The following is a 26533-nucleotide window of genomic DNA, read 5'->3' as shown; positions in this document are numbered from 1 at the left end:
CAGAAAAATCCCTGGAAGTGGGGTTACTGAGATCCAAGTTTACTAAAAACTTCAGAAGTTATAGCAATTAAATCATCAGATGGTTGGGACAGGAGAAAAAGTTATCACAAGAGGGTTAAGGGGTGCTAAATGAAGTCTATTCAAATCAGGAAATCGTATAGAGCACTGTGAAAATTGTTACCTTTCAACAGTGGACTTGAGAATAATATCTGATCAAAATGTGATTAACCAGAGTCTAAGGAAAATAGCGTGACCCAAGAATTTTAAACCTATACAAGTTTTTTTTATTATTTTTATATCTTTTATTTTTTAAAAAAGTATATGGAGATAAGAATATCTACAGTGGAAAAGTAAAAGCCTCTGAGATTCAAAATCCACTTTGCATAACCTACTGAAATAAAAGTATTTTATTCTAGTAAAAATATTTGAATATGCCAGTAAGACTGTTCAAAAAAGTGTCTATTTTCAAATAAGTATATAAAAATCAATAGCTTTTTTATGCCAGTAATAACTAATTTGAATATAATAAAACAGAAAATCCATTCAGAATAGCAACAAAAATATGTCATAGTTCGGAATAAGCATAACAAGAAATACACAAAATTTACATAAAAAGAATTACAGGGCATTACTGAGGGATATAAAAGAATTGAATAACTAGACAAGTTATATCACTGCATAGCTATTTTAATATTGTATAAATATAGTTTATTGATATTAATCTATATTTTAATGCAGGCATTTAAAAATGTTATATATTCCCTTAGCTAGGAATTTACTTTGAAATTTTTATTCTAAGATGCTCCTTATTACTGTATATAAAGAAGCAGATGCAAATATGCTTATTATGCTGATTTTTATAGTAGTAAAATTATCAAAAACAAATTAAATATCTAATAATAGCACTGTAGTTAGTCTATGATAAATCTACATACTGCTATGAAACCACTACCCTGAATATAACAACATAACACGTCCATGTTTGAACATCGTGGTCTGTCTTAGCACATGCTATGTAATTCTGTGCTTAAAAAGCAGGAGGAGGAACTAGGTGATGACAACAGTCTATATAAAGACTTGTCATTCAGAAGTTGCTGGTAAAGAAACTACTCCCTCATGTAACAGGCATTTTTCAATTGAGGAAAACCACTGGAAGGAGTTCTCAAGCCATGAAAGAAAAGGTAAATAAATAACCAAGAATTATTCTTGGAGAAAACTGTAAAGTTATTATTAACATAAATACAGAAATTCAGGTAGGATGTAAGTCGGCTCTCCTTGTGAATGCATTCCCATATTTCTTTCTCAGGCTTGGACCTAAAAGGTGCATTTGGGGAGAGACGTCAAACGGAATGGCACCTCACCCTGGAGAACGCCTGGCAGGCCCAATGCATTATTGACTCTAGACCAGGCAACCAGTGCCCTATCTCTGGCCCCACATCTGAGAGAGCCCTTCTTTCATCATCTGAAACAGCGATTGCAATGGAAATCACTACCTTCTTCAAATTTACGGTAATCTGCAATAGTCCCAAGGCCCACCTAGTTTTTGCACTGGCCAAAAGGAGTGTTAAGTGGGTATGTGGTAGATAGCATCACCTTTGGTGTTTTTGATTTGTGGTGGTGGTACTACAATAAGCCCACTCCTGACGTAGTATTGGGTGGTGTAGGAGGAGAGGAAGACTGCTGGGGGTGGAGACGGAGGTGGCATGCAAGAGACTCCACCTTCGTTCTTCCTACTGTAACCGCCCTTTCTCTGGGAGTCAGGGGACCACTGTGGAGACTGTACCATCTGCCAGTCACGTCTATACCAATTGTACACTCAGGAACTCTGGAAATAATCAAACAATGGCTCTGAAGACCTACTGAACCACAGTGAGACGAGAGCCAGCCAAGGCTCTGCAAGTCCCCATGCTGTCAAGCGGATCATAGCAGCACATTAAAAAAAGAGTTTGATTTCTAGTTTTTCTCTTTTCTTTCCTGATTTTATCCAGTGTGAGTTTTATGTAACATCTACATGATGTGAAAAATCTGGAAACACTTGACTGACACAAATTTCTTGTACAGACTAGCAATGATGTGACATAGACCAAGGCACAGGGCTTTAATTGAGTGCTTTTTCTCTTTTGGGTCAATGATATCAATTTACATTCCGAATTGCCTTCAAAATCTTATGTTTAGTAATAGGGATAAAATGCTGGTTAGTGAAGCTATCAAAATATCTTCTATCAGCCTATGATTTAGTTTCTCACATTGTTTTCTAGAAAATGGAGACTTCTTGTGCACTTTCTAGTGTCAAAATAAATTCAGTCCTGTCTGAGTGCTTCAAAAACATTTCCTCAAATTAAATAACCTGCTGAACATGTGCCATTCAGGCTGTATGTATATCTCCTGATTAAGAGAAATCTTTTGAGATAAATGTTCCAGATGCATTTTATTAAGATATTTTAATTTTTCTTCTCTTTTCCATGTTTGCAGAAGGTGTTATTTGATATGCTTTCTTTAGAATATACTGTGTGTTATGATAATTTATCTGATTAAGACTTAACTTGAGTGGATCAGATGTGATATTATCTTTAAGTATAAGAATCTATAAGAATTAACCACCTACTTTTTATCATAGTCTCATCAAGAGTATTTAACAAAATGTCTTGGTCAGTCAGATATGGAAGCTATTTTCAGGTTGAATTTATCAACTGATAATCATAGAAAACCCATTTGGCAGGTTCAAACTATTTCACAAAAATCCATCATTAAAAGCAATTCTATTTAATATTTTTATTGAAGCAAGATTACTTAAAGTATTAAGTTAGTTCCAAGTGTACAACATCATAACAATTTGATAGTTCTATAGTTATATTCTACATAAAGTTATTTTTTAAATTGGCTAGATTCCTTCTGCTCTACATTACACTGTTGTATCTTATTTATTTTATACCTAGTAGTTTGTATTGCTCAATCCTCTTCCCCTATCTTGCTCCTGCCCCAACCTCTCTCTCCACTGGTAACCACTAGTTTGTTCTCTGCATCTGTGAATCTGTTTCTGTTTTGTCATTTTTGTTACTTTGGTTTTTTTTTTAGATTCCACATATAAGTGAAAGTATACAGTATTTGTCTTTCTTTATTTCACTAAGCATAATATCCTCCAGGTGCATGCATGTTGTTGCAAGTGGCAAAATTTCTAAAGCCTAATAATATTATATGTTATAATCTCATATTGTTTTTATCCATTCATCTTTTGATAGACACTTAGGTTGCCTCCATATTTTAGCTATTGTAACTAATGTTGCTATGAACATTGAGGTGCATTTATCTTTTCAAATTAGTGTTCTCATTTTCTTTGGATATATCTCCAGAAGTGGAATTGCTGGATCAGATGATAGTTCAATTTTTAATTTTTTGAGAAAATTCTATACTGTTTCCCATAGTGGCTATAAAATAGGAAGGCCAATGTCTGAGTTTTTTAAAAATGCCAAACACATGTCCAGGTAATTTATTTAGATCTTTATTATAAGTAATCTATAATTATTTGGAATACAATTTTCTCATGCTTCAAATAATTTTCAAATAATCACAAAAAAATATTTTGTGCCATATTATTTTTATTCATCTTTTGGAGGATAGATAGAATTTTGTCTGTATTTCTTTAGATATTTCAGAGAACTTTTCTCTCAGCTTTTAGTTTATGAATGTTAAAATCTCGATTGCACTACTGCAACTGTAAGTAACTTCCCCATTATTTTACATTTAATGAAGAACAAGCTTCATTGTTTTTTCATCCAAAACCCTGGCTGACTACTCCATATCAGCCTCCCTTCTTCCTCTCCCTGGTTTGCTTCAGGAATCTGCCCCACACATAGCCATGTACCTCCAGGAAATATGTTCATTCTAAACTTGTGTTAATTTCATGATTGAGATTTTAAGCTATTCGTGTCCCATTCATTTTACCAGAGATCAGTGAAGTAAAAGTAATTTGATGAGAAGATCCAGAGGGTTTCAGGCGACAGTTCACTTGCTCTTAAAAAGAGATGCAAAGGAAAAGATGGTCCTTTTCTTGGGATGAGCATTTCGTGCCTGTATGAACATAAGCAGCATCTTGCAATCATTAAAAATAAAAAGAACTGATACACTTTAGAGGGCAGAGTGAAAAGATAAAGAACAACAAATTTAAAAAAAAAGAACCATATGTGACTGAATCACTGAATTTTACTAAACCTGGAGCTTCCCCCATTTGTTACATTTTTCTTCTGATTGAATAACCTTTTTGTTGTGATATCATAGACAAAAGTCACCCCCAAATATTTTTTAAATTGTATTTTCTCTAATGTTCTATACCTACTTATAAATATAATATATGGTGTGGAATGAGTGTGAAAAGAAAAGATATTCTGACCTGAACTTATTTTAACTGTAGACTGTCAGTTCTGTTATCAAATTTTTCAGAACTAGTTTCCTCTTTGACATTATGATTAATGTAAATTTCAATATATTCACTTAAGGAACCTTAAAATTATATTTTCAAAAGTTTGATATATTATACAAAATCTCAAATAGGTTTATTTTATTCTTGTACACAAAAAATATAATTTGATTACTTTTTCAGTATTATTTGTAATATATTTTTATATAAGTCATTACTCATAATGTTCTGACATGTCATGTTATTATCAGCGTTTCTTTCTCTGTTTTTATCACAAAAATCTTCTGGTCTGTGAAAAGTTTAATTTTGTAAAACATAATAAATGTACATCTAACTTTAACTCCAACTTATACAAATTTATGAAAATTAGATAAGTTGTTTGACATTTATAGAATCAAGCTTTGTAAATTTCACATTTAAAATATGAAAATATACATATTTGCCAAAATGCTTTTTAACATTTTCTATATAATGTATATGTTTTACTTTAAAGAGATAGGTGTATGTAATTTTAATGTCAACCTCAGAATCACCAAAAAGTACCTTGGCAATCAGTGGAAAGGTTTAATAGGTTTTCTGTCTTGTTCTTAATTTGCTGAAATTACAAAATCAATACCTTCAGTTGTAGCTGCAGTTACCCGTTTTACTGCTTTAAGATAAAGTCTACAAGAAAGTAACCTTCACTTTCAATTTGCAGCTCAGAACATCAGGTTGTTCTTGGCCACTAGTTAAATAGCCTGTTCTCGGCCATCCTATGTAAGATATTCCAAATGTGTTGTGGTTCCATTTTCCAAGGAGATACACACTAAAAGGAACTGTGATTAATACAGAGCAAGCAGAAATTCTGAGTTTTACACTTTCCCCCTTCCTTTTTCTCTTCCCAACACACTGATGTCCCTTTATTTCTTTAGCTTGAGCTCATCTGAATTCTTACTATAATCTTCAACTTTGGATCTTAGATGCTTACAACATTCACCACCAAAATAAGAAATAGTCTTATTCTATCTGAACTCTGTCTTACCTCTAAGATTCTTGTTACAAGGGCATATTTCTGCCACTTTTAAGATAAGGACACCCTACCAGGTAGAGTCGGGTTAGTACAAAATAGACAAGTAAGTACATTTCTAAGATTTTCATTTGGGGAAAATGTGATAGATTAAACAGTCACTTTAAACGTCAAAGATACTGGAAGTGACAAAGGGATCTATTTTGCAGGAAATCAGTCTTGGACAATTGCATTCTTTTTCACATCTACTTCTTGAGTAATTAATATATTATAAAAATATGATTTAGAGGTAATACAATAATCATTACATATTAAATTTAGATATAGTAAGGTCAATGGTAATCTTGGAGAAAGTAGTAATGTTTGAGGTAAAAGACTGAGGTTATAGAAAAAAATGGATAGTGAGTATATAAAATATTTTGAGAAAAATGACTTTGAAGGAGGGGCAGGATGCAGACAATTGACTGTAAGTTGTATGAGTGGAGGAAAGCAGATCCAGAAAGACAACTTAAGTCATGTGTGATGAGGGTGTGGGGGAGGCGAGAGGCACTTCAGTGAGGGTAGGACGAGAAGGGGCTAGAATCACGGAAGAGCGGGCATGACCGGGGAGAAGCAGCAGCCCCTGAGCACTAGCAGGTAGCTGGAAGGACTAACCCTGGGTGAGGAATGAGCCTCTTTCCATTCTAGAAGGAGGGAAGGGTGAAAGGATGATGCGGAGGCCAGCATTTTTATAGGTTTTTATGATGAAAAGTTGAGGGAGGTTCTATCTGATAGTTTCCAGTTTATCTGAAAACTTGAAAGGAATTCAGATTTTTTTTTCCCCTAAGAATCAAAGGAAGAATACTCAGTTTGAAAACAATAGAAGATGTTTGAAAAGTTGCCATGGAGGATAAGAAATTGATTTTTTCAGCGGTGTTCCACGTGAATACAAGTGACAACAACTTGCACTATTGTGTTATTTCCCCAACAGTGCTTAACAGGCTGGGTGCAGATGTAGAAAAGACAGATACTTGGATTGATTCAGAATTGGGAATGTTCCAGTTTAGTGTGAGGCAAAAGCCACGAGCTAATGCTATGCATCGAGCCCTGTAAGTATAAAATATTCAATAAATCTTAGCTGTTGCAGCCAATCCACAATCCACTGGTTAGAAAAGTCTCTCCCATATGATCTAAAATCCAGTGTGGTGGGAATACAAGCAAGAAGGTTAGAAAGTGGGACATGTGGAGTCTGATTTCAGGAGTAGAGTGGTTTCAAGTTAGGGCAACGTAGAGTTAGTCGTCAGATACGGAGCAAAAATAACGTGGGGCAAAGTCATTGAAGATGATGTTGGCTATTCAGTATTCTTAGGGTTTTACTGGGCATGTACAGGAGGTCCAGTGGCTTCAGTGGGACCTCTTCCTATTCTTCTGCATCTTGGGAATCGGTGACAAAAGGTAGCAGTTGTCAGGGAAATGAAGAAATCCTCATAGTTGTGAGGTATTCTGGGATTACCCATTGTTTTGAGGGCATTGGATGTGGAGAGGCAGGGTTCCATCATGCACGCTTCTGTTTTTTATTTTTATGATCTCCACTCTCAGAAACAGTTCCTTTCTCAGAACATTTGATCAAGAGGAGTCATGACATTTTGAACTGTCTCACACTGGAATGTTACCATTACTTCAATACTCAATAGCAGGTACTGAAATCTTACTGTGGGCAAGGAGTAGTACTTTGTCCCTGACAAGAGGAAAATTCCTGGTCTCTGCCCTTGAAGAATTTTCAGTCTAGCTAGTATAATGTCCTACTATACTGTATATTGTATAATATATAATATAACTAAGATAACATAGTATAGCTTATATGATATATTTAGAAGTAAATCAAATTTATTAGTGTCAAAAATAATGTTAATAATCCATTTTTTCTGAATTCTCAAGGCAGTTTATTTGTACCTCCCTTACTAAAGTCATGTGTAGTATCATAGTTTTGGGGGATGTACTTCTTAACTTCTCTACTGTAACATAAACTAATCAAAGATGGGGCTGTGTCTTTTCATATTTATCTATTTAAATTTAATGGAGCTCTAGATAAAAGTATGGCTCTATGTGGTACCAGTCTGTGTTTGACAATGAAGAGCTATAAAGGGAAAAAAAATTCATCTTTTTAAAATATTTTGGGGGGAGGGAGGTAATTTAGGTTTATTTATTTATTTTTAAAACGAAATCATGCATGCTAAGTATGTACTGTACGACTGAGCTATACCCTCCTCCTAAAAGTGCTTTAAATTTAAAGAGTGCCAAGCCACAGTGGGCTGGATTTTTCTGCCATAAGTTATAGCTGTGCAAATGTGACAAAATTCAGTGTGTCCTTGAGGTATAAAAGACTTGGGTCTCTAAACACATAGTCCAGGCAAGCGATAAAGTTTTTGATGGACAACTTTAAAGCCTGGAAGTGGTTGTACGGACTGACGAAATTAGTTTTAGACTTGGAGATGACAACTAAAAATAGACTGAGGATATAGCTTGGTTCACTGTGCTACAAAATTCCATAGGAAAAGCAAGTAGAAATGACAAAATTTATTTTTTAATGCCACTTTTGTTGTGACTTTAATGGAACCCAAGAATTGACTTGCTTAAGATGCAAACTCTGCCTACATCATCTAATCTTGACAACACGAAAGCTATTTGTTTCAATTCGAGCTGCGAAAAGTCAAATTGTTTGTCTTCAAAATAAATAAATGCCAACCAATTCAATGACCACCATTCCAGTTTGTTGTGATTGGTTCGTTCACATTTTTAGCACGCATCTCAGCAGGCTCAGAACCCCAAAGCTATCTGTAATTTAAACATTGCACCATCACATAGAAATCTTTCAACAAACTCACTGCCATTGAAAGGGAAAGAGCAAAAGCTACTTATTTCCAGACGCAATTTATTGTGAATAAGTATTCACAATAACTCAAAAGAAATAATAATTTGAAATACGTAATTTTTTAATTGAAGGAAAAATAATTACAAAAAAACTAATCCCTTTTCTTTCATTCTTCATCTTAATAGTTAGGAGGTGTACAATTTTCTTACAATTTTAACTTCATGCAGAAAATGCCAGAAAAATATTACATAAGATTTGAGAACTGAAAACAGATGTAGTTGAGCATTTTAATTTAGATTTTAAATCTTAATCAAAAAGACTTCTTAATTTTAAGTGATTGTTTTATCTACCGTTCACTTCTATTTCCTGGTAGGAAAGAGACTACAATTCAGATACTGGAAGAAATTTTAAAGAAGGATCTATTAACAGAGGAAAGATTGGGTTTAAGAGGACAAAGAGGTGCTGCTGAGGCCAGTCTAGTCCTGAAAAGGCAGGGAGAGAAAGCAGAGTTACTGGAACCCAGCGGGAACTGAAGGCAGGAGGAGGAGCTGGTCAAGAGGCACCGTGGCCCTGTGGTTATGGAGAGACCCGGTAAGTGACAAAACTGCAGCGCAGAGCAGGAAGGAAGCACAGAGAAGTAAAACTACACACACGTCTCCCCATCTTCTCTGTCACTCGCCCATCTCCTGCCGGCTCTTCCCATTCACTGAAACAACCAGAAGTCAGTAGGTGAGGGAGACTAGGTGATGTAAAACAGGTATCATAGCCTAGGGAGAAAAAAAAGTAGGGTCGAGGAGGGAGAAGACGCGATCCAGATGCTGCACGAGAGAGACAGAGACGACCAGGACAGTATCACCCCAGATGAATGGGAGTTTCCGTGCTCCATGGGACAGATCACAGTTGTTCCGTCACTGACTCGGCCACTTAGTAGTTTCACAGATTTGTGCGATCCACTTCCCTTGTCTGACCCCCAGTTTTCTTTCATAAAAACATCGTCTATTCACTAACCACAGAACCAGCATGAATCCGTTTGAACCAGATCCTGTGCTCGATTCCCAGGATACAAAGAGGAAAAAGACATTAATTGTCTCTTGAGGACTTTTTACAATATTAACTAACTTGCAGTTGCAAGGCAATGATCTGTACTTGTCAGTAACTTCTCTGGCAGCATTAAGGGTAATGTTAACAGAAAACTCCAATACTGTTCTCCACATTTAAACATGTTTTTTTTTTTTTTCCTACTTGCCTGACAAATTTCCATATAAACTATCAAAGTCATTTACAGAATGTGTTGGGACTTAAGTGACAAGTTTCTTTTTTTATTATTACTATTGTATCTGATCTTATTGACAGCATAGTTTTGGAAGATCTCATAATTTCAGGGGAAAAAAAAGAAAAAACTGAAAACAATTTATTTTTAGCCAAACACAAAAATGAATTCTAAGGTGTCAAAATATTATCTTTAATTATAAATAGCATTTCCCAGAATGCATTTTAGCTTTCTCCTCATTGTTAAGATTTTTAAAAGTTGCCATCTAACATAATCAAATTAAATCTATACATATAATCAACTGTGATTATTAAGTTGTCAATATGAAAATATTCTAAGTAAATGGTTGATCATTGCTCTTTTGACAAGACACTGTGACTTAGTGCTCTGTTGGTTTTATTTATTATTGGTACTTGTCTAGCTTCATTTATTTCAGAAAACACAGACATGCACTCTATTTCCATGAATTTTAATTTACAGCAATTTAAAATTTATAATAATAAAGCTATTTTACTAGAATCCAAAAATGCAGACAAACTTTTTTCTATGCATTTGATCTTGCTCAAATGAAATGATAAACTGACATTTGACACTTTCATTGGATGAGTAAGCGATGTGCTTGGGTACAGCCAGGCCCAGCCAGGGCCAAGGCATTGCATTACTTTAGGAAACACCCTATTGAACAAAATGGCACCGGGTTAATGTTGATCACCATACGTCAGAGCCAGCATCGACTAGCACAAGTCAGAAATTTTACAGCATTTTCATTTTTATTTACTTATACCACACAGTATTCCCCCAATGATTTGGGGCAGCAAGATTCATTATTACAGTGAAGGCTGTGACTCAAGGATGTTTATTTGGAATTAACGGTACAGCAGTTCCTACCTTGTACTGTTTGACCCAATCTTAAAGAACCAACATTTTACCTTGAATTCCTTAATTTACTTTCTACTAATTAATATAATTCAGAATCACAGTACTTCACCAACATATTGCCACCATCGCCCCCTTGCTATTTTTGTCATTTCAGCCATTATTAACATAAGTAGTACTAACACCAAATTTCAGCTTAGGCCTCCTGCTTTCATGCCTTGCCCGGTGGATTTACCTCCTGTGGGTGTTATGCCCCCTAATCCTACGTAAATTTGTCATCACATTGAGTTGTGCGCATTGGTTGCCAGTAGATTAGGCTGATTTTCCCAGTACAGTTTTCTACGCGGTTTCAACTTTCTCTCTGCCATAGTTCCTAACTGATCCTATTTAAATTGTAAAAGCATTAAGCACCATATCAGATTTAATAGCATTTATAAATGAAAAAAGAGTGAGAAATCAGACTCTATACTTAAAAAGAAATAGTCTTCAAATGAGTCGGAAATACGATTGTAAAACCAGACATTCACAAACTTTTATTTGCGTCTCTGCTAAGCTCTTTTTAAATATTCCTAATCAGAAGCTACCTCCCTCTCACCCCTCTGCCATTCACCTCTGCTGGCAGCTGTGGTCTGCTCTCTGCATCCTGCTCTTTGACCCTGTTGGATGATGTAACCTTTTTTCAGATGCATCCTCTGCTCCATGCAGGCAGTTCTCCTTACAATTTCTAAACTTACCATGCTCTTTCTGATTTTTTTCCAGAAAACAAAATCGGGCTGTTGTTGTTTAATATTTCATAATCTATAAAATTGAAAACTATTTTTAAAACATACATTAAGCATCTGGAATTACGCTCAGCATTAAGATGCAATGAAAGAGTGAAAATGCTAGATAATAATTTACCTTCAAGAAGTTCATCGTCTAGTTGGGGAAAGAAAACATGAGAATAATAAATTTATGGTTTATAATTCAAGGTACTAATAGAAAGACTATCTAAAGGCTATACAAAGTAATGTCTTCAAAGAATTAGGGAATAACTGTTAGGCCAGTTGAGAAAAGTACAGCTGGTAGGTAGGCTGGGAAAAGAACATTCTAGTGCATGCACTATTACAAGTGCAAGTAATGAGATGGACGAGCAGAGGGACCATCATGAGTAAAATTTTTACTAGAGAAGGTAATTTAAGAGAGAGGTTGGGGCAGGGCTGGAAGGAATGCAGAGTTCAAATTATTCAGGACCATAAGTAACAAGGCAGATCATCTCACCTTCATTTGGGAAACAGTTAGGAGCCATGAAATATTTTGGAAGTGGATAGCAATAGGTTCATTTATCTAGTGATGGTGTAAAGGATGGTTGGGGGCTGTTGCAGTAGGTTCTAGTGCACAGTGGTCACTTCCAGAACCAACCGAGTAGCAGTGTGAAGAGAAAGATGAGCTCTTTTGAAGAAATGATAGGCACTAATTTCATTTATTAACTAAGCAGAAGAAACAGGTGAAGTCAAAGATAATCCTATGGCTCTTTTGAGTTGGGAAGATGATACAGCTCTTTAAAAGCCAGCTTTGGAAAGCCATTTTAGAGGTAAACATGAATTCAGTATTCAAAAAAAAAAAAGACATTCAATGGATACATATGCATGAAATTTAGAGATAAAGTCTGGGGTGTAAGAGAGAAGCAGTGTCTAAAAGTACACATCTTGTATGGCCAGCAGAGGGGTGTTACTTGAAAGTACCAGATGACAAGTTGTAAACTCAAGGGAAGAAGACGTGCAAAGAGATGCGCCAACCAGCGTCTCAGTCAGCACAGAGCAATTCTTAATATGTGTCATTTGATGAGCATGAAGAACAATGCCAAACAAACAAGCCTCTGAACAAAGAGATTCCCATGGAAGTCTAACAAAATTCTGGTCTCTCCTGGAATACCGACTACTACCTAAGACAACAGATGATTTATGACAGCATCTACAATTTTGCAAAGTTAGTGTACTAAGTATGCACGCTAGCTCTGGATAATGAAAACATGATTATCAACTTTAAATAGGCAATACATGCTTTCAGATGTGAGGCAGAACTAAAATTGTAACCATAGTTGTAAAGTATGTAACTGAAATAAATATTATATTGATTTCCAAAGAAAAGCTACATTTTATAAATATGTCATTGGTTAGCTATAGCATTATTACCCCTTGATATTTTAACTTGAACCATGTGAAAATTGAAAACCCCAAATGGTCAAATATTGGCAATTTTATGTATCTCACTTATAATTTATACTCATATATTTAATAGATTTCTAGATTTTAAAATTCAAGTTAAAAAATTATAATAATCCAGTAGAAATTTCCTGGTTTTACTTTCTTTGACTGACAAATATTCTTCCTTCTGGTATATTTACATCTCAGAATAATTCCTATAATAAATTATATTTGATGTATAAGCACGCAAAAATCATACAATGACTGTTCTACTACAGAACCAAAGATTAAATACAGATCTGGTATTTATTTGACAATTTGGACAAAATACACAAATTAGCAAGTAGTAAAAACAAAAAGATGCAACTTTTTCCACTTAAGTTTGTGTCTGTATTGATCCTACTAACAAGACTATTGCCCAATTCTATTTTACTTTGTAGTCTGTGGACACAAAGCCAGTTTATTTAAACGTATTGAAATGTTAAACAAAGGATACAAAAATTACTTCTAAAATATTGATCTAGTTTTCAAGTAGATTGGCACTCGCACATCACGAAGCTTAGCACAAAATGGATTTTCTTCTTTCAGGGCAGACACTATCATAATGTACTTGCTAAATGTATGCATTTGATATAAGAAAATTATGGTAATGTGACATTCCTACTACATGATGGAATATTCTTTTAGATAGTGAAACATATTAATAACACACATGATAGAGTTCTTTTTGGTTCTTGACATTTAGAACCAAATTTTTCAAAGGTTGTCCTTATTATGTATGCATACAGTAAGTGTAAACCACACCACGCAGACAAACTCCCCCTTTGCTTCAGCAGAATTTTGCCCAAGTCAACAGGTGATCACAGTTTTCAAGTTCCTTTAAGAGACAAAGTCTTTAAAGAAAACTAAATGAAAATATTTCTGGAGAAATGATTTGCACTGACACAGCCTTTTGAGATCCCTTTGTGGGATGAAAGGAAGGTTAAAGAGTTACTCAGAGTATAATGCAACGTTATCTCCCACTAAAAATATGCAAAATAATGTTTACAAGGATGCTGTGTGTATGTTTACATACATTCATGAATATACATGTGCATTTATATACAGAGACAGCTATTACATATACACACACACACACGTATGTGTAGGTATATATACATCTATATGTTTGTGTCTCGAGTTAAATGACATATTAAGGAAGTCATTGTAAAAGTTTTTGTGTCACTAATCTGACCTCTTTGAGATGGTTATGAATTCTGTGAACCCATTTCTCACAGAACCCATCCACACGCACATGCACGTGGCACTTTGCATGGGATTTCAGGGGTTCAATACAGCTCTGGAGCCCAGCCGCAGAATTCTGCAGCTGCTACCTTCAATGCTATGACTTGGCAAACTGCTTGTCTTTGTAGCTTTGTTTTAGATAACACTGTTGCTTTTTAAAGGAAGAAGTAAAATTGCCTCATATAAATAATTTGTGCATATTCGTCATTGATATTTACTTGAAATTCCCAAGAGACAGCTACAGTACCATATCACAGAGGCCCCAGTTGGAAGTTAGACTGTGTGGATATTTGAATCTCATCTCTCTCACTATTGGGTTCATTGGTAAGTCACTTGACTTCTCTGCTCCTCAGTTACTTCATCTTCCAATCATGTGTAAAAAAATCAGAGCATATTAGCATAGAAAAGTACCGATAAAGCACTTAAAATTGTGCTTGGTACTTAACACATCAGTTATGGAGAGCTATGACTATTTTCAAATTCTCTTCACCTACTGGTATTGTCATGGCTCTGCATTTTCTTTGGCCATCTTCTGGACTACCTTTTTTCATATTGTATCATATCTCATTGCTCTAATTTGTAGATTTAAAATTTCTACTTGTAGTGATTGGAAGATGTTGAAGCTTGTTTGTTTGCTTTGCCTTGCCAAGCGTCATGCCTCTGCAAAATGAACTTCATGAACTGAGTACAACCACACTAGTGATTGGCATTACCATCAGACATATTCCACTGCAAAATGTGGCAAGGTGAAATAGAGGTCAAGGCCCACTCTTACAGATTATTTTCTCTAGCCCAAAAGATAGATATGGTTTGTAATAAAAAAGGATAAGAAGGTCTCAGCCATACAACTGTGATACTTGAGGTCTCTTTGGTCTGTTTTAAATTTAAATCATTAGAAACTTTCATAATACTTCATGCCAACATCTGACAAAAGCTTGAAACTGGCTACTGGCTTTTGATAATCAGCTCACTATTACCAGAAATTAGGAAAAGGCTACCTTAATCAATCTATTCACTTGAATTTTATTGTAGACTCCACATGACTAATCAGCACAATATGGAATACAATGATGTGGAAGCCAAACCATTTGGCTTCAACAATATTTATCCAGGAGCAGAGTACAATACACATTAATCTTTAAACTCATATTCACTGAAAAAGAAGTTTGCTAGCACAGCCACACAACTGTTTGCCCAGAGAGTGATACAAAAGGGAAACCGACTGGAAGATCAGGACACCAAAACCAGTCATGCTCTTTTTCTAAGCAAGGGTTTTCATTTTTGAAATTTCAATTTAGCACCTTCTACAATTAAAGTGTTATAATTTGACCAGCTTTGGATAGCAAAGAGGGTCCAGTGTCAACTTTGGTTAATTGATGATAACTCCTTGGAGTCCTGTTACTAAGGACCCATTTTTAGACTCCATTTCCACCTGGCCACTGGGAGAAGGATACCCTGGGTGAGGGCGGAGGCAGCGGTAGATCACATGTTTTTATTACAGCAGAATTATATAAATAAATAAGATCCTTTTTTGCTCTAAAAAAGGTGTTAATTGCTTAAAGCCACCATGAAAATTTTTTATAATAATTCTTTCTTTTTTAAAAAAAGTCAGTAAATATCTATGGCATTCAATTGAAATGCATTTGACCTGATGAAGAAATAATTACAGTACAATTCAATTGTTTAAACAGAAAATTCTTTTATAAAAAAATCCAAATTACCCCCTATGACTTGGTTTATATCTCATGAAAAATGTTCTACGCTTGGAAAAATTTTTGCTCCATACAATAAGTATCAGAATCTCCTTAAATAACGGAGAATAAATGGGTTGTGAACAGACTGGAAATACTGCTGATCTAGTAGCTCCTTGAGAGCAGAGACCATGTCTTAGTTAACTTTGTGTCCCTCCCTAGAGCCTGGCACATGGATGGAATGCAATAAACATGGATAAAATTATACTGTTGAACTGTATCTAGCCAGTATAATTTCAATTCAAACATTCATTGAAAATTCAATTATTCTACTACTAAGAAGTTTTCGTTGCTGATAGAAAAGTTTTGATTTTTTTTTCTCACTTGAGATCATTTTGATAGTCAAAAACTCATTTGTGAAATGTCCTACCCAGGTTGTGATCTAGCTTCTGGCTGTACAGCACAGAGAAGAGAACTTTATATTACAAGACCCTCCTGACTCTAGTTCAGTTTGTATCCTACCTTAGTTCAGGGCACAGACTGGATTCCCCAGGAAGCAGGCTTGGAGATGGAGATTAGTGTGCAAGACGGGTATCAGCTAATGCCCGAGGGCTCATCCTCTGTGACAGTGAGAAGTCAGCTGATGGAGAGGCAGGGGGAGAAGCTGAGCTGTGGCACAGACCCCATGAAGTTCTCAGCCATATGTATGGAAAGTTCTGGAGCTAGGATGGAGACAGGATGACCTGTTAATAGTTGTCTCAGGCTGGGGCTAAGATTTCCCTATGTTTTTCATCAGGTGTGGCTGTTCCCAGACACAGAATGTGACCTTGGGCCAGACACTTCTGGGGGCTGATGGCTGAGATCTGTCTCAGGAGACATTTGCTGCAGTTAAGGAAGTAGGTCCTTCCTTTCTGAAGGGGCTTTGCCTCATGCATCACACTGTCTACCCCAGTGCTGGGGTTTCACTTAAGATAGTAGAAACTGTCTTAGCACAAGACAGAATAGTCAGAAAGACCATAAAATCCTATGTTTGGTCTCCCTTACTGAGCATTCTGAAAGAAGGAATTTGGCCATTAGTTGGTGTAACGTTAATCAATTTGCAAGGCTTGGATCAGACTGTGGCTTGCACTGGCCACGTAGCCAAGGTGGCAGGGGGCATGGGGGATGCGTGCAACTTTGCAAGTCTTGCTCTGGTGACAGGCTGTGTCTGCCCAGAGGGAGGAATTGCCTTATTGCAGTCTGCCTGCCGTAGGGTCAACATATCCAACTTTTACAGAGGTGCTGTGTATTTTAGTCAGGGCTCAGTCTTTATTGCTATTCTCACTTACATATAAACACTGTGAACACACCCATGGCCTATTTTATTCCTTTGCTTTTCTCTTTCAGTTGTAAACCATGACTGTGTTGGCAGTGGTGAAAGAATTCCATTTTTGTACTGTCAGCCTAATGGGTTGCATATTGTCAAGAATCACATTATTTTTAACATATATGTACATCATAAGGTAGCCTTCTTATTTATACCGCTACACAAAACAATGACAAGAGAGTTATGGCAGTATAGAATAAATTTTATTAATCTACTTAAGCATATTTCATTATTGTTTGGTTTTCAGAGCGCCTGAAAATTTCCAATAATACTAAATTCCATAGGATTAGAAATTAAAAGGAAAATTTCTCAAGAAAAATATTAAGTGGTTTATCTTTATTTGTATTAAAAAGTCAACATTTTCATGGATTCTACTGAATGACTACCTATTTAATCATATTTATGGTCATACATTTTAATCTTCATTTCTACTATTTGACACCCTGCTGGCTGTATACATAAAATAATACTAAGTAATAATGATGCAAAGTATCCCTAGAATTTTTTAAGTTTACATGTGTGTTCTCATTTGTTTACACACATGAAATTATATACACAGACGCCACTTCCACTGTTAATTCAAATGAGTATTTAGGTAACAGCGCCACCTATTGCTAGAAAATTGAAGAAACCCTATCTGTTATCATTCCTTTAGTACTTAACACTACAATTATTTTACTGACTTCTTTTGTCTGCTACCCTAAGTTTTCATTTTTATTTTAAAGAAGTTGATAATTTCATGTAGCTTAAATATATGAATGCCTTCAGGAAAACTGCACTTAAAGGAGATAATTTCTTTTGAAGGTTTAAGTACACAATGGTCAAAAACCAATATAAAAATAAGTTAAGCTTGAATTCTTTTCTGTCTTTGAATAGCAACATTAAAGTAGTATATAGCAGAAATTTGTATTTTAATCATTATCAAGTATAAATAACAGACTTTGACTTCATCAAAGTGAGAAAATATATTTAAAATAGACCATCGGAAAAAGAAAATCAAATTTCCTTTACTGTCTAAAATTGTTAATTTATTTTCAAAAATTGTTCATATTATTAATTTCTATTCATGTAAATTTCAGGAGTTTGCACATTTTTATTTCAGTTTCTATTTTGCAATAAAGTTCAAAATTCACAGCAAATATACATACATATAATTAAAATCAAATACCTATTTTCAATAACATATGTGAATATCTTTTTTAATATAACTACATTTTTAACGTGTGTAAAATTAAAATGCTTACTTGCTTAATTAATTCTTAAGGACTATTTATGAAAGGCATAGGGTTTGTAAATGATGAAGTTATCTAAAAATGTAAAGGGTAGTTATGAATTTCCCAGCAGCAAAATCATCAATGAAATAAAAGAAAAGAAAAGAAAATCAGAATTTTCTTTACATCCTGAAGTGGATTATGATATAAACTGGTATTTATAGAGTCTAGAATTTTAAAATGCTTTAGATGAGCAAAAGAATGGTTGATTTTTAATATATTCTTCTCAGTCCTTAGGGAAGATATTATAAATCATGTATTTCTAAAACCTAATCATATAGATTATATGTTTTTCAAAATTATAACTACTGTAACTTGCATATAATCTTTATAACAAGTGTAAAAAGTATTCAATCTTTCAATTATACTTTTTAATTTTTATATTCAATTGCACTGAGATATTTTGTTGATTGTATATGTAGGACAGCATATTCTTGAATAACTTCAAATTGTGCTGTTTAAATTAAAAGTAAACTATGAATGCTATAGAAATTCTGAATATGCTGAAATAGTGAATTATTTTAAAATGACTGACTTAGTGCTTATATAGCTGGGTATATGTTCAGAAGATTCAAGTTTAGTAAAAATATGGCCAATTACATATCTAGGAGAGCAGAGAGTATCCTTTTTTCTTTTTTTTTTTTTTTTTTTGATGCTTAAATAATTTATGCTATCAGTAAAAATGTAATACAGTATCTTATAGACCAGGAATTTTGTTCGTGATAGCTAGCAGAATTATTGGCACATAGTAGGTGTTAAACAACTATATTTTCAAGGTTAAAAGAACAAATAGAGTTATCATTTGGTCTTAGAAGGCTCAAAGTACTTTTTTTCTAAATTTCAGCTCCCTTGTGTATAACCCCTCTTCTCGTTTGACATAACTGATTGTTTTAAATACAATTCCATTCCAGTATAGAGTGTTTTCAGAAATATTTTAACTCAATTTTATAAGACAATATATATTTTAAAGCCAAGAAAAGATATTGGACAAGACTTGAATACAGTTTCCAAAATCTTTGGTTTATACGATGTTAAAAAGAAAACTTTAAAAATTATTATCAATTAATATCTTCACAAACTTCTAAAAATTCCTTATCTTTGGTATAACCAGTTACTGTTTTTCAACTGGAAAAATAGAAACAACACAAAATTGAAAGGATGGACTAAGGTAGAAAACATCTCCAACAATTGCTTTGAAATATCCTTAAAACAACTCTGAAATATAAAGCAGTGCATAAGAGATTTTGCTTATGTAAAACATGGCATTGTCCATAAGAGTAAAGAACACTGATGAAATATATTAAGACCAAAAAGAACATGCTGCTTGAGAAAAATAAGCTTGCATTTGTATATAGAAGCTGAACTTGATAATTCTTGGAATCTGAGTGGTTTGGCTTATCGTGTGCTGTTAAAATTAAAACAAGTGTTTTGTATGAAGAGCTTCAAGGTGTTGAATTTAAATTTGGGGGTCAGGGTCCTTTATATAAGATTATCATTAGAATATAATTCAAATGGGGATTAAAATGGGCTGGGGTGGATAATTAGGTCCAATGTTTAATTATGCGTCTTCGCTTCCCCCACATAATTTTCTGAGAATGCAGGAATGCAAAGATAAAATGGTTATACCCCAACAGCTAACATCATCGTCGCTTTTATGTCTTGGTTTTACTAGATCATTGCTTTAAATGAGCATCACAAAACCAATGGAGCTTTAGTCTCTGCATTACCTTCTCCTCATAATCATTTTCAATTTATTTTTCTTCTTGCATGTCATCATTTTAATGTAAATCTTTCCTTTTCTTTTCAATAAAATGAAATGATTAAGTAATTCTGCCTTTTGCATGATTAAAGATGACGGATAAGCTTGGCTGGATAAATATCAAGGCTCCTAACAGAATCTGTGCACCTCACATGTCAGATTTCTTCTTGCTGGCTCACTGTTAACAACAGGAAAAATTAGCATGTCTGTGGACAGCCTCTGAAGAATCAGAAGATAAGGGAACTATATCATTTTTTTCTTACTAAAATTCAAATCACTTTCCTTTTTCTGCAGTAATTAATCTCCACTGTAAAGAGTAGAAATTAAATTACATGTAAGTCGTAACCACCGTACAGGGTCACACGAAACTGAAAAGGCAGTAGTTACTTAATAAAGGTTTAGTAAGTACACAGATACAATAAGCAAATAAAGGATAAAGAGAAAATATTAATGCAAGGACATTTACAGAAACATTGTTTGCTGTAATAGCATTACTTTGGTCATTTTGTCACAATGATTTAAGGGGTACACACAAACAAAATTAATGATATTTACCACTTTATATTTCATAACTCCTTTATCTTGCATCTTCTCATAGTTTACTCAGACATATTTATCAAAAACACTATTGCAAGAGAGTGCATATTATATTGTCATTGCTTCCAGATAGAAGAACTGAAACAATTCTAAAAATTAGATTTTTGGCCTAGCTCTAACCAACCTTTTGTGATTAATTCAGATTTTTAAAAATTTACTGCTGAAAACCAAGATTTTTTTTTTCTATTTTAACATTTTTTAAGGACACACCGTATTTCCCTCGGTCAGTCTTAGTTCTATGAAACAAAAACCACTGGTTCCTAAGCAGAGGCCTGTGACAATAGTGAAGCGCCACCCCCTGCATTATTAGCTTTGCCAACCAGGACCACACAGCGTTTCCTGAGCTGAGTTTTGTAGATGTCTGTATCATGGTAGCCCTGAGTTTCTTTTCTGACAGAAAAATTACTATTCTCTGAATTTTTTTTTTCCTGAATGTGTTCTGGATGGCAAAATTTGGGCCACAAAATGCTAATTTCGAACCTAACACCAGGACAGCAATCACAGCCTTCAGAAGGATGGAATAAAGAGAGCAATCTAACATCCAGGGCTATGAGTTTCTCATCAGTGGCTGGCAGACTGCCGTGAAGGCTTACAATAATCCCATTGGACAGCCCTGGTTGATGAATCCTGGGAACGGGCAGCCGCAATGTAGGGAGTTCACAATTGCGAGCATTTGTCCATAATTTAAAGCTACACGAGAAGTGGAGAGTATTCATCTGAACAACAAGCTGTAATTTTACTGGAGTAACATTTAGACAGTTTTTAACCCGTTAACTCCTTCTTTCCTCATGCATGCTGACTTCCCTGTTTTAGAAAATACCTGCCAAAAAGCAGTGTGCAGACACCTGACGCGCGCTTATCTGTGAAGCTGTGAAAACCTGCCTTAAGAATAAAAGCTTTCTGTTTGGAAACAGCGTCAGTGAGTGACATTTCTAAATCTCAAACTTGGCAGTTTTTTGATAGTTTCCTCTGTAGTGGTCCTTTTAGTGCTTGAAATTCATTTTTAGCATATCACAAGCATATCCAGGCTGGTATTTAGCTTTTTTTTTTTAAATTTTCATGTGTGCCGGGTCTGACCACCTATTACTCCAGCCAGAGATGTTACCAAATGTAAACGTAATAATTCAGGTAACTCAATTTTACCACTCACCCAGAACTCTGTGTGTGTGTGTGTGTGTGTGTATGCACGCATGTGTGTTTTCTTCTGCTATTGTATGAAAATATTATGGATTTCATATTATGCCTTATTTGTTTCTTATTACTTTAGAAATTGGACATTATTTCAAGAAAAAGAAACAATATGTTTTGTTATATCAAAAATACAGAATGATAGTTATTAAATTTACAGGTATTTCTTTTAAGAATGTTAGCGGTTAGATAACATTTGAATATAAAGTCCACCATCATCTGAAGCTCAGAACTGGGAAGTTAGTGCTGGTTTCTCTTCATACAAGAGCTACCTTTTTGTCCCTCCTCCTTACCTTTGTATTTTCTTAGCAATAGCTTTACATGTATAAATATTGTGGTCGGACTACATTTTTATTCTTCTAGCTCAAAAAGTCATTTATATATTATAATATTATTTCAAATATCCACTCTCCACCCAGTGTTTAAAGAAAGTCTGCTTTTATCTCTATAACAAGGACGACTTCTCTGCATCATGCTTTCTTACCCCAACTTAGACTTTCCTTTTAAAACTACAAGCAAACTTTAAGATAACTAGTATTACAGTCTTTTACACTTTGATCTTCTGGTCCTAATTACCTTCTTTCTCAATAAATTCATTGAAGGCTATAGGAATTTTGCTTGGTTATTAATTTGGTCATTTGAAAGACCAAAATATCTCCCATTTTATTTTTTTATTGAAGTATAACTGATTTACAATGTTGTATTAGTTTTAAGTACACAGCAAAGTGATTTAGTTATACATATACACATCTATTATTTTTCAGATTCTTTTCCATTACAGGTTACTACAAACTATTGAATATAGTTCCCTGTGCTAGACAGTAGGACCTTGTTGTTTTATCTATTCTGTACATAGTAGTGTGTGTCCGTTAATCCCAAACTCCTAATTTATTCCTCTCTACCCTTCCCCCTTTGGTAATCTATTGTGACAATATACAGTCCAAGAAACCAAAAGGTACACCGGCACTGAACCATAGCAGGTCTGGCAGGCCTGGGTCCTCCCTTTTCCCCAAGCCAGCTCACTTTTTGTGGAGCTGTCACAAACACATTGTGATTATCACACCACAATGCCTGTGATGTCCAAAGAAAGAGTTTCTTATTCAAACTTGATCTAGGATTCTCAAGAATAGCCAAGTACTGTTGCCAGATGGCCCTAAATGTGGCATTTCTATTCACCTAGCTATGCTCAAATTATCCTTTGGGAATCAGACTGAAGCCTGTAATTCTCCAAAATCTAATCATTATATTAAAGATAATCAATAAATAATTGCACATTTTCAAATTAAATTCAGACTTCTTCCCTTAGCACTCAAGAAACCATCCTCTGTTTCTAACTTTTTAAAACCTTTTATTGTAAAATAAAACACAGATCTGGAAAACCACACATACACAACTAGTATTGCTTAATGAAATACTATAAGGCAAACACTCAAGTCAAAAACAGAACCTTGTTCCCCAAGAAACCCCTCCACATGCTCCATCCCAATAGAAACCCACTCTCTTTACATCTCTGTATGGTTTTACCACCTAAGTGTGTGTGCAGCCCTAGTCACAAAATACAGTCTTGCCAAAATTTTAACTTGATATCTTATTAGTTAAAAAACAAAAACAAAAACAAACAAAAAAACTTTAGATTGCCTTGCCCCATCCCTTTCTTTCCGTATAATTGTTCAGGTAAAGAACACACAACTCATAGTGTTTTAAAGAACCTACAGGCATGTGACCTGAGTTTGTCAGTTCAGATTTGCTGATTTCGTACTCCTGGTGCAATTTAACATGTTCATCTGTCCTTTATTTCCTGAAAATTGGCCATTGTATCCAGAGACTCAGTCAATCTCAGGACTGATGCCACTGATGGTGTGTTCTTTCATCAGGAGGCACAAAATGTCTTTTCTCTTTGTGTGATTTTTTTGCAGCCAGAATGAAAGGTGCCTATGTCCATAAATTCATTAGGGACTGCACAATAGTGATATTCTGATTCTCTTGTTTTGTTTTTACTTCTTTGGTGGAACAGTTTCAGAAGGAGGCTCTGTAGGATAGAGTTAATCTACAGCTGGCCTTGGAAAGCTCTCTATCTCCAGGGATGCCTGGATGTCTGGCTTTGACTTTTGACTAAGATAAGTGCACTGAAATTTATGATGTTTTGTTTGAAACCCAGACTCCCCTGGTGATCCCCAAACTTCAGGGCCACTTTGCTTATGAATTGTTTTCTACTGGCATAACTGGTTACACAGCTGGGTGGTTGTGTAACCAGAAGGGCATTAGAGACCTCCTGGAGGCTTCCGCCTTAAGCTCTTCTAAAGCTGAAATTCGGAATTCAGTGCACAGACCAACTCAAAGTGTATCTGTCTATGAATAAGAACCATGGGAAGATGGCACCTGAATATCTCCTGGATCCCCAGTGCCTACCTGCACTCCCTCCCTTTTGATGCACCAACCTCTTTGACTTTAGATAATAGCCTGAAATGAGCATGTTCTGTTGAGTCCTGTAAGTCTTTTCAAATATCCAAAACTAAAGCATATTTCCAGGGACAACTCCCCTGTCCTAATTTTTTATCCCATGGTTTAGTTCATATGGAAAGGCAGGATGATGTTTATCTTTACCCTCTGATTTAATCAGTTTTCAAGATAATGAATTGGTTTTCTGTTGTCTTCAGCAGGTAACCAATTATGTGGTTTTTTTAAAACTATATTTTTAAACTTGTTTGTTTAAACATAGTCAACAAGTTTAGATCAGTTTCAGTGTTTACCCTTTCTGAAGCTCACATGGTCCTCTTGGTCCCAGTAATCTCTGACAACTTTCAACTTTTGTTATGTCAAGATGCTCCAGAGTTATCTTCTGCATTCCTACCCCACCCCCAACATGGTGTCCTCCATTACTCCAAAAGCACACTCTGCTGGGGATGCTCATTGCCACTGGGTCACTCATTGTCTCCAGGTCTTTTCAGTGAACAGAACCAATTAATAGATAAATATTTTTAAATAGTGGAAGAGTTTCTACTTACACCTTGAATTCAAAATAAGGACTATGTAGTGTTTACGCAACCTGTCCTATGTCTTCTCCGGACTGAATATACAGTGAACTCTATGGATAACTGAGGAGGTTTATTTTAAAAGGAGGAAAGATACAAATGTTTGGCTATAGGGGAAACACAAAGGTAAAGACAAAATCTAGCGCTTGTCCCAGATGAGCTGTTACCAATCCAAAGTACAGAAGAGTGAGTGGAGGGTCGTCTCTGGAATTTAGAAGGATGAAGGGCTGTGCAGTCAGTTGTCATGGTGTCATGGTCAGTGGACACAGTCAGTTCAGGAAGAACTTGCAGCGAGGGAGCCAGAAATTATTACTCTGGTCTCACTGTCTTCCCTTTTCTGATCTCCTTCTCCTAGTGAAATTCATGTTATATATTTTGTTGTATAATCTGTTTTCATACTTAACTCTTTCTGTCAATAACTATTCATCAAAAATGTTATTTCAATTTCTGAAAGATATTCTGTTACACACATATGCCACAAATAATGTACTAAGTAGCACATGTGTAATCTCTCATTTCTGTTAATTTTCTACTACTGTGGAAGAGTTTTTTATGGAAATTTAAGTATCTAATTGTTTGCACAGGTTTGCAGCTATGTCTTGGGTAAATTCGTAGAAATAGAATTGATATTCCAAACAGGAAGTACGTTTTTAATGCTTTGGGGATATTTTGTAGAAGTGCTCTCTGGAAATAACCATGGTACCACCTTACGCCACCTACAACATTTTTTTCACACTCCTGATTAAAACTGTGGGCTCTGATGTCAGATTTCCTGGCATCAAAACATGACTCCACTTCTGATCAGCTCTGTAAGGTAAGTGACTTAACCAGTCTCAGCCTCACTGTTGTGTAACTGGAGATGGTAGCTATCTACCTACTTAAGGGTTTTTTTTTTTTTGTTGGAAAGATTAAACAGGATACTGAATTTTTTAAATAGTGTCTGACATATAGAAAACACTCAGTTAATGTCAGCTAAATAATGCCAGGCATTACAACTCTCAAAATATGTCTTTCTCAATTTGGTAAGTATGAAAGTTATTTACTATTGTTTACCTTGAAATTCTTTACTAGTCAGCTTTAATTTTAAAAATTTCATTACAGATGATTAAGCCTTACTCTTTATGAATTGTTTATTTTTGGTTTTCACACACAGTTTTTACTTTGTGGTATTTATTTTTAGTATTAAGGAAGGCATCCACATGTTAGAGAGAGTTTGTATATTATATATGCTTCAAAGTATTATCAGATTGTTATGTGGATTTAAACTTTACATTGTAAGTAATTGGTTCCATAATTTTTTAATAATTTCTGACTTAGTCATCATGCTCATAAAGGCTCTCCACAACCCACAGTAACATAAATAGTCTTTATATTATCTTACTACTTTTATACATTTTTTGTATACTTATATCTTTAATACTTTTGTAATTTATTTAGATATAAGCTGTAAGATAGAGAATCTAAACATCATTTTTCCAAAATGACTAAATCTACACCAAGAATTTTGTGTGTGTGTGATATACGATCTTATCACTAATTGGAATTGCAGCGTTATTTTATGCGAGATTGTTTATGTAAACATAGATATAATTCAAGAATTTCTATTGTTTCAATCATATGCCTGTAGCTTTCTTATACATGTGAATAATAATAAGGTAAGGATTCTTTTATAATTTTTATTTTAATAATTTTATTGAATATTATATAATTAGGTCATAATCCATTTAAGGTTCTGGGAATTA

Source organism: Camelus bactrianus, chromosome 29, assembly GCF_048773025.1.
Source record: "Camelus bactrianus isolate YW-2024 breed Bactrian camel chromosome 29, ASM4877302v1, whole genome shotgun sequence".
Lineage (NCBI taxonomy): Eukaryota > Metazoa > Chordata > Mammalia > Artiodactyla > Camelidae > Camelus > Camelus bactrianus.
The sequence above is the reverse complement of the archived record's forward strand: the minus strand, read 5'-3'. Positions refer to the sequence as shown.